This window comes from Neltuma alba, unplaced genomic scaffold, assembly GCF_004799145.2.
Source record: "Neltuma alba isolate B1F8T4 unplaced genomic scaffold, ASM479914v2 tig00010840_pilon, whole genome shotgun sequence".
Taxonomy (NCBI): Eukaryota; Viridiplantae; Streptophyta; class Magnoliopsida; order Fabales; family Fabaceae; genus Neltuma; species Neltuma alba.
Genome location: NW_021635638.1, coordinates 179,986 through 190,716, shown reverse-complemented (window position 1 = coordinate 190,716; position 10,731 = coordinate 179,986).

The following is a 10,731-nucleotide window of genomic DNA, read 5'->3' as shown; positions in this document are numbered from 1 at the left end:
CGGCAACCATCTCTGTAATAGAGGCCGCGGCGGATTGTGAAGAGGCCGCGGCGGATTTCACCTGATCCCCTCTTAACTTTTTGTTCTCTCTTTGACTTCTGTCTTTTGTCTAATTGCTTTTTCACATTTATTTTATTAGTCTATTCTAGTGTTCTTTAGTTGTATGTCCCAGGATAAAGGTCTTTTACCTTTTGATTGGGAAATCAATAGAACTCTTAGGCAAATCAAGAAAACCAAACAAATAGCTGAGTCTAGTAAGCAACCTATAGTGAGTGACTCTCTTCCTCAAGTTGAATCCTGTTCTTCCTCAGAATCTGAATCTACTTTAGGAGGGTTTATAGACAATCATTTTGTGATGGATCAAAATAATAACAATGCTCAAACTGAGAGAGGTGATGCTACAAATAGACCTCAAAATGAAAGGCAAGCTGAAAATGTTCTCCATAATACTAATCCTCAATTGAATAGAGATGAGGAGAATAGGAGCATTAGAGAAATTAATAACTCAAGTGTGAACTGTGATCCATGTGGTTTTTATAACTTTGAAGCTGATTTTGAACTTAAAGGTACCTTGATTAATGCCTTACCAAGATTCCTTGGTCTTGCAGGGGATGATCCATATAGACACCTTCAGAATATGCATGCGGTTTGTTCCTCTATGAAGCCCCATGGTGCTCAATTGGAAGATGTGCTAAGGAGAGCTTTCCACTTCACATTAGAAGGAAATGCCAAAGAATGGTTGCAAAGCCTACCTCAACACTTCACAACACTCACATGGGAACAACTTAAGAAGGCCTTTTTAGAGAAGTACTTTCCTGCATCAAGGACATCTAAATTGAGGAAGGCTATCTATGGAGTTCAACAAGATAGTAGAGAGACCTTGTATGAGTATTGGACAAGATTTCTAGCTATGCTTTCTAAATGTCCAAATCATCAAATCAGCAAGTCTAATCTAGTCCAATATTTCTATGAGGGTTTGCTATCTCATCACAAGAACACAATAGATGCTGCAGCCCATGGTTCACTATTTGATTTGACTCCTCACAATGCTTGGGAATTATTGGAGAAGATGGCCAACAACAATCAGCAATTCAGCACAAGGGATAACCAATCTGTCAATGAAATTTTAAGGTCAAATCCTACTAACTTTGACTCTCAATTTGCTGCCTTATCAGAAAGGATGGACAAGAGAATGACTAGGATGGAGCAACTCTTGTCAACTAAACAATGTGGTGCTATGGGAACATCTCAAGCCTTGGTAGCTCCCTCTTGTGACTCCTGTGGTTCTATGATGCATTGTACTGAATCTTGCCCTTCTCAATTTGAAGAAGTGTCAGCCATGTATCAACAAAGATCCGGTCAATATCAGCAAAGGAACCCTTTCTCCAACACTTATAACGAAGGATGGAAGGATCATCCCAATTTTAGATGGGGAGGAGGAGAGAACAACAAGGAAGATTCATGCAGAATAGGTTCCAGCAACGTCAACATTCAGAACAAGCTATGGTTCCTTCCCAAGCTACTCAAGAAGTTGGTAATTCAAGGAATGATGACATGTCTCTCTTGTTGAAAAGCATGAACAGTATGAATGCTAATCTCAGTGCTATGGCATCTCAAATGGACAGAATTGATAAGCATACCACTGCATCTGATGCAAGAATGGCTGCTATAGAGAATAGGGTTGAACAATGGGAGACTAAGACTGCAAACTTGGCTAACTTTGTTACCCAAATTTCAGATAATTTCAGCAGTTTTCAAGCAAAAACAAGTGGAGCTTGCCTTCCAATACTGTGATTAATCCCAAGTCATTGAATGCCATAAATTTGAGGAGTGGAAGAAAGGTGACATTCAATGAAAATGATGATAGAATCTGACTTGGAAGAAGATCATTGCACTAAAAGGAGCTGTGTCCAGCAAAAGACATCACCAAGTGTGGAATCTGAAAGCTTAAGAGAGAAGCAACTTCTGCAAGAAAGAAAGGAAGCTGAATTAGAAGTGTAGCTACTGAAGGTTGCACAAATGAAGCAAGCTCTTTAATTCAGGATAATGAAGGCGTCCATGAAGCACCATTGAGAGAGGACTTGGGGCAATCTTCTTCAAGAATTTCAGATCCTAACCAGGACAAGGAAAGATTGAGCAAGAGAAAGTTGAAGATTCTCACAAGAACAACAAACCAAGAAGTCAAGGTAAGGAGGTAAGCTTGAAAGATCTACCTTTTCCTAGAGCTTTTATGTTTGGGCAGAAGGTTGCAAAAGAAAAGCAAAATAAAGAAGTTTAGATTTCTTTAGTAAAGTAGAAATTAACATTCCTTTGCTGGATTTGTTGAAAAAGTGCCTGAATATGCAAAATTCTTAAAAGACATTTGCACTAACAAAAGAAAGTTTAAAACTAATGAATTGGTGCAAGTTGGCCCTAATGTTTCAGCCCTTTTTAAAGCTCAATTACCTGTGAAATGCCAAGATCCAGGAGCTTTCTCCATTCCTTGTCAAATTGGTAAGTTTCATATCTCTAAAGCTTTGCTAGATTTGGGTGCTGCTATCAATGTGATGCCAAGTTCTGTTTATTATGCTTTAGGAGTTGAAATCATGAAACCTACAAGTGTCTTAGTGCAACTAGCTGATAAGTCTATTAGGAATCCAAGGGAATCTTAGAAGACATTTTGGTTCAAGTAAAAGACCTTGTATTTCCTGCTGATTTTTATGTGTTAGATATGACTAATGAGGCCATAAGTGAAAGCACATTGATTTTAGGTAGACCATTTCTAAGAACCGCCAACACCATGATTTGCATGAAGGATGGGATTATAAAAATGGAATTTGGTGGACAAGAAATTCAATTTAACATGTATGAGATGATGAAACATCCACATGAGGATTATTCTCTGTTGGGCTTAATATGATTGATGTGTCACTTGAAAATGAGTGTGAATCTATTTTTGAGCATGATAGCAATGATGATACTGAAGATTCTTTCGTCTCTTTCTCCTCCATATATTCTCCTTCATCTTCTTTTTCTTCACACCTTGATGATGTGCCTAGCATTGATTCTAAAATTGATGGCTGGCTTTCCACTTGGAGTGAGTTGTCTTCAGTTTCATCCATTAAGTCTTCCATTGATGCTAACTCCACACTGTCAAGTGATGAACAACTTGCAAAAAGATTGCTTGTAGATTTCTCAACAGCACAAGAGAGTGAATCAACTCCTATACAAGAAGGGGAAGGTGAAGGGCACAAGACTCATGATTGCAAGGCCAGCCCAAGTCTCATGGATGAACCTCCATTCAAGGAGCATGCAGCTGAACCTTCTGAACAACAGGATTTGTCTTTAAATTCTTATCACATTTTGTATTCCAATCCTGTTTACAAGTCACTTGATCTTAATTTCTTTAACCATGCAGAATTGGAACACCTCTTGGAAATCATGCGAAGTGCAGCTACTCCCAACCCTAGGAGATTAAGCATGACACCAACCAAATTTGCCGAAATATGCAGCATAGGGAGTGCACTTTTGCAATCTAATTTTACTTCTGAAATTGGAATTCCTCAAGATTATTCTGCATCTAACTTTGAGTTTTCACATGGATTTACAAATGTTTTAAATGCATTGTTGCAGGGACCAACTAAGGAGAGTTACTCACATGGGATGAATGTACAACTGAAATTTTTGGTATTGAAGCTTTGAAGCAATCTGGAAATAATTGCACTACCTTGGAGCTCAAGAAATTGATACCCTCAGTAGTTCAACCTCCTGAATTGGAGCTTAAACCCTTGCCATCAACACTGAAATATGCATTTTAGCTGAAAATGAAAGACTCCCGGTGATAATCTCTAACTCTTTAACTGATATTGAGAATCTCAATTACTTGCTGTTTTGAAGAGGTATAAAAGTGCAATTGGGTGGTCTTTAGCAGATATTCCTGGTATTAATGCTTCAATTTGCACTCATAGAATATTGTTAAATGAAAATGCAAAGCCCATAAGGCAACCTCAAAGAAGACTTAACCCACTCATACTTGATGTTGTTAAAAAGGAAGTAACAAAGCTGCTTAGTGCTGGTATCATATACCCTATTTCAGATAGTGAGTGGGTAAGTCCAGTTCAGGTTGTTCCTAAGAAAAGTGGGATCACTGTGGTTAGGAATGAAAAAAATGAATTAATCCCCACTAGAATCCAGAATTCTTGGCGTGTTTGCATTGATTATAGGAAGCTTAATGATTCTACAAGAAAAGATCATTTTCCCCTACCCTTTATAGATCAAATGCTTGAAAGATTAGCTTGTAAATCTCACTATTGTTTCCTTGATGGTTTCAGTGGCTATTTTCAGGTTCCCATTGCACCTCAAGATCAAGAGAAGACTACATTACTTGTCCCTTTGGCACATTTGCATATAGAAGAATGCCATTTGGACTTTGCAATGCACCGGGCACATTCCAAAGGTGTATGCTATCCATCTTTAGTGATTTGCTAGAGAATGGAATTGAGGTGTTTATGGATGATTTTACCATCTATGGAAATAATTTTGATGAATGCTTAGTGAATTTGGAAAAAGCTCTATCTAAATGTGTTGAAAAGGACCTTATCTTGAATTTTGAAAAATGTCACTTTATGGTTCAACAAGAAATAGTTCTAGGTCACCTAATTTCTGAAAAGGGAATAGAGGTCGACAAAGCAAAGATTGAAGTAATTTCCTCTCTACCCTATCCAACAAATCTTAAGGAGCTTAGAGCTTTCCTAGGCCATGCTGGATTTTATAGAAGATTCATAAAAGATTTCAGTAAAGTGACTTTTCCAATGTCTAAATTGCTGCAAAAAGATGCTTCCTTTGATTTCACTGATGAGTGTAAGATGTCTTTTGATGAGATTAAATCCAGATTGACTTCTCCACCTATTTTGACTTGCCCTAATTGGAATTTACCATTTGAATTGTGTTGTGATGCCTCTAACAATGCGGTGGGAGCAGTTTTGGGACAAAAGGATGGTAAGGCTTCCAAGGTTATTGCTTATGCTTCAAAGACTCTAGATAAGGCTCAAACTAATTACACAACTACTGAAAAGGAGCTCTTTTCTATTGTTTTTGCATTAGACAAGTTTAGGCCTTACCTAATTAACTCTAAGGTTACTGTTTTCACTGATCATTCTGCTGTCAAGTATCTTTTCAGCAAGCCACAATCCAAACCGAGGCTCTTAAGGTGGATGTTGTTGATCCAAGAGTTTGATATTGACATCAAAGACAAACCTGGAGCAGAAAATGTGGTAGCCGACCATCTAAGTCGCTTACCAGGAACTACAAGGGGAGTAATCGGTTCAGATCTTGTTTGTGATGAGTTTAAGGATTGTTCTGTTTCTGCCTTGTCTCTCATGGAACCTTGGTATTGTCACATTGTCAACTTTTTAGTTGCTGGTCTAATTCCCCCTTCGTTGTCTCATTTTCAGATGCAGAAGATTAAGAGTGAGTCTAAACACTATATTTGGGATCCTCCAATCCTTTGGAAGGTATGCAGCGACCAAATCATTCGAAGATGTGTACCAAATGAAGAATTTCAAGACATCCTGCATGCTTGCCACTCTCAAACTTGTGGAGGTCATTTTAGTGCTAACAAGACTGCAAGAAAAAATTGGAAGCTGGTTTGTATTGGCCATCACTCTTTAAAGACTCTTATGAGTATTGCAAGAATTGTGATATTTGTCAAAGATTTGGTGGCCTAACTAAGAAACATGAATTACCCCAACACCCAATGCTTTTCTGTGAGGTGTTTGAAGTATGGGGTATTGATTTTATGGGCCCCTTTCTTCCTTCTATGGGTTTTACATACATTCTTCTTGCAGTTGATTATCTTTCAAGATGGGTAGAGGCCATAGCAACCAAAAAGAATGATGCTGCTACTGTTTTAAAATTTCTGAAAAATAACATCTTTTCTAGATTTGGCATTCCTAGAGCAGTAGTTAGTGATAATGGCACTCATTTTTGTAATAAATTGCTACAAGGGTTATTCACCAAGTATGGTGTGACACATAAGACATCCACACCTTATCATCCCCAAAGTAATGGGCAAGCTGAAAATGCAAATAGAGAAATCAAGAAGGTGTTGGAACGAATAGTTAAACCATCTAGGAAGGATTGGAGTGCCAGATTAGATGATGCTTTGTGGGCATATAGAACTGCATTTAAAACCCCAATAGGCATGTCTCCTTATAGATTGGTTTATGGTAAGATGTGTCACCTACCGGTTGAGATTGAACATAAGTCTCTATGGGCTGTAAAAGCATGTAACCTTGATTTTGATTCTGCTGGTATGGAAAGATTATTGCAATTGCAGGAACTTGAAGAGTTGAGACTTGAAGCATATGAGAATTCCAGGTTCTATAAGGAGAAGACAAAGATGATTCATGACAAGCAAATCCTAAGGAAGACTTTCAAGGTTGGAGATAAAGTGTTGCTGTACAAAGCACGATTCACATTTAAACCTGGGAAGCTGAGCACTAGATGGGAAGGACCATACTTGGTCACTAAAGTTCACAAGTTTGGCATGATAGAGCTTCTAGATGAGAAGAGCAGTAAGACTTTCAAGGTCAATGGCTACCTGCTCAAAATTTACAAGGAGAATTTTGATCCACCATAATTCCAGGTTGTCCCTTTCCTTACACACTTTAGTCTGTGTTTATTTGATTATTATCATTCTTGAACTCCATTTTTGAACAAGTGTGGGGGAGGGCATGACTAGTAGCAAGTGTAGGTTGTTTTTAGTTTGTTTTGAAGTGTTCTGTTGTTTCTTTCCATTCCTTCCTTTACCAATTTTCCTTGCTATCTTTTGTTCAAATTTGCATTGAGGGCAATGCAAGGATCAAGTGTGGGGGAGTGAATGTTGTGCTTTTGTGTGTTTTGTGTCTTTTGTAGAACCTCAGTTTTTAAAAATTTGAAGGTTTAAGCTTGCTTCAGGAATTCTAATGTTACATTTATGACTGATTTGATTTGGAAATTAAATATCCTGAAGTGAAATTTTCTAATGCATAGAGATTAAGAATGATGTGTTCTTTAGCTGAGTGAATGAATATGGAAGACAAAGCCTAGTTGGAAGGATTCTTTGAGCCTTTATATTCATTTCTGGTGCGTGCATTCACTTAGTTCTTATGCTCTCTAGAACTTGTCTTAGTTCTTAATCAAGACCACATGTAACATTAGTACTCTTGAACATGATTGAGGCATTCATTCAAATTAGCTACTTAGACCAAATGGCCAACCCCTACATGAGTTATCCCTTGTTACCCATTTGAGCCTTTTAGTTAAATTTTTCCATTCATTCCACTCTCAATTATAAAACTTCTTTCCTACAAGGATGCATATTTCATTTCATTCATTCCTTTCAGAATTCACTAGCATTTTGATGGATTCAATTAATGGATTGATTTGAGGAAGTGCATACTTGAACTAAAAAAAAAAAAGAACTGAAAGGAAAAAAAAAAGAATAAAGAGAATAGAAAAGTTGAAAAGAAATGAAAAGCAAGAAAGAAAAGAAAGTGGGAATAAAGCACCTTTATAGTTTTAGACTTCAAGATCAAGAAGTTAAATCCTCAATTGAACATTACTAATGCTATTGAATTCTACACATTGATTCACATATTATCTCTATCCTTCTATGCATCCTTGTGCATTTCTTCCCATCCCTTACATTACAAGCCATAAAAGTCCTCTTGATTCTTGAGTATTTATGTATTTGAGTGGTGGAGAGGTAGAGCTATTACAAGCATATGGTAGAGCATTTGAATAAGTGAATTGAGTGAAAGAACCTTTGATACTTGTGAGTTGAGTGATACACTAAGTCCCTTGTGTGGTCTTCTATATCTTATTCACTTGGGTTAAATTACATATCATTGCTTGGTTTCTTTGCATTAGAATGTTCCATGGATGGATATTGGTTGAAGAATCATCGTTAGTTGCAGTTGTAACCTAAACTTTGAGCTTGCTTATTCCTTATCTCTCATCTTTCTCTTTCACATATTGTTTAGACCTGATTTGCCCAGGAGTGCAAAAGCTAAGTGTGGGGGAGTTGATAAGTCTCATTATTTGCATATATTTCTAGCCCTAAACTCATGCTTTTGCCATCTATATTTGCATACTTTGGGCATAATTAGCTCCCATATTGAATAAGAGTTGGTGAGAGGAATTGTGAGGTTTTGCAGGTTTTTTTACATGCTTTTATATGCTTTTGTATGTGTGTACTTTTGATCCCTGCTTGGGTGTGAATTTCAGGGAGTTTCAGTGCTGTCCAAGGCGCCGCAGTGGATAGGATGAGGCGCCATGGCGGATTTCTAAGGGACTCTCGGTGAAAAGCGCCGCGGCGGATGATCAGAGGCGCCACGGCGGATTGATGTCTACATGAAGCGCAGGATCACTAATCAAAACGGCATCGTTTAGGCCAGGCGCCGCGGCAGATGGACAGAGGCGCCGCGGCGGATGACCGAAATTTCCAGATTTAAAACCAGAGTCGCGCGCTTCAGCTGGAACCAGATTTTCAGTTACCCATTCTCCCTCCAGACGCGAATTTCTTGCTCTCTCCGCCCTCTCTCATTTCTCTCTTCCATTTTCGTCCAATTTCATCAATTTCCACCAATCAACCATGGATTTCTCATCAATTCCTGCTGTTTCTACCCTAATCCAGAGTATGAGTAGCTGAATTTCCAAGTTCTTCTAGCAATGAAGCTAACCTGAGTTCATGGAGCTGAACAGGGAGTCATTTCAGATCTATTTTCTACCTTCTATTCTAAGAGTCATTCGTTTCAGTTGAACAATTGTGATTAGAATGAAGGTTGAGTGATTAGATTTATGTTTCTTGGAATTTAGATCTGATTGAACATTTAGATGTGAGTTGTGTCCTCTAGTTCAGTTGAATAGAGGATTCTCTGTTGATTTGTAAATCTAATTCGTTTTACTTGGACTGTTGTCCTGTAAATCTGAATTTTGGTTGAATACATTGATGATTCACAGTTGTGGTCATTCTTAGAGAATTGCAACTTGCTTCTCAAGTGTTCTTGTCAATTGATTTTCCTTCTCACGGATCAAAACAATGAATCTAGTAAGATAGTTGTTTCCGATCTATGTTAAGAGAGATTTGAGCAGTGGCTGAATCTATCCATTTAATTGACACTAAGAGACTCCAAATTATAAGATTGAACAAGGAAGGTTGGATAAATTGCTAGGGGAACTACTATCTCTCATCTGAATCTCATTTGCAATTTACCTTTCATTAGATTTGTTTCTTGTTTTGATTTCTCTTTTTCTGAACTCAAGCTCTCATCTTGGTAATTTGATAATTAATAGTGAATTGTTAAGAATTGAAATACAACTTAAGGCTCCTTGTGAAGAATGACCTAGGTAGTGCCTCACTTGCTGCATTTTCCCTAGTAAAACTTTGATTACCTAGCGACAAGGTCTATCAACAACTATTGACAAGCTCATGAATGTGGGTTAACAAGTTAATGGGAATCTATTGACAAGTCAGAGAGTACTGGTTGACAGCTAACATTATGAGATAACATAACCTGCACATAATATCAAATTCAGGAAAATTCTTATATAACATTGACAAGTTACAACAAGTCTATATACTTGTTAATAAGTTCTCATTGACTTGTTAATTTATACTTATGAGCTTGTCAATTGGAAACAATGACAATAACTTAGTTGTCAACTGACACCCCCTGACTTATGAATAGGTTCTCATTAACTTATTAATCCATACTTGTAAAACCCTTAACCTCATAACATTATAACTCATCATAAAATCACTACTATGGTAGAAAAGGGAAGCTGTTAAAATAAACTACCATAGTAGAAAGAAATTTGCATAATTTTAGAAATTGACTTTCAAACTCGGGTCAAACCTAAACTCCGTCGCATGCAACTAAGAATCATTCATTCATATCCACTGGGCCTCCGAGCCTCCGGCCCGAGTAACACCATACATCAAAATCAGCCCATCCAATTAGTTTTCAACCATGTAACAAAGTTTCATAAAACAATAAAAATGGCCTCCGGCCAACTAAAACGAGGAGATAACATATTCTCCAATTTACAATAAGGTCGAGTAATCAAAATATTTCAAAGGACCCTAACTGTGGCAATATACAACTGGTCATACATAAACAAAGGCTAAAGGCCTAAAGCTAACCAAGCTCAAGCCTCTGCGTCTCTTCCCGAAGGCGCACACCTAGAACCTTCACCTGAAAACATTGTAAACCACGGGGTGAGACAAAGTCCCAGTAACCAACCTTTCCAATTATAGGTACTACTAAATAAGTGCTCGTGAGGTGTCAAGTGGGGCAGTTCATAAGTAATATGATAACAAGATAGCCACAACAAGTTATGCAAGTGTAATGATGCAATTCCCATCAATCATATCCCTCACTTTAGGGGATTTTCAGAAGCCGAACTCGGCCTATCCCTCACTATGGGGGACGTAAGGAGCCCAAAAAGGCCTATCCCTCACTCTGGGGGACGTAGGGAGCCAAAAGGCCTATCCCTCACTATGGGGGACATACTGAGCCAACCATCATGCATTAATGGAGGCCTTAGCATGTGGTAGTAACTATCAAAAACTCTCACCAATTCCCAATTCATGCATCATGCTCAAACCATAATCAAATAGTAATTGAACATTTCATAAGTAACTTCATTCAGTGGCATATCCTTCACAATTTCAAGATTTCATTCATCATCAATCGAAACCCCACAAGA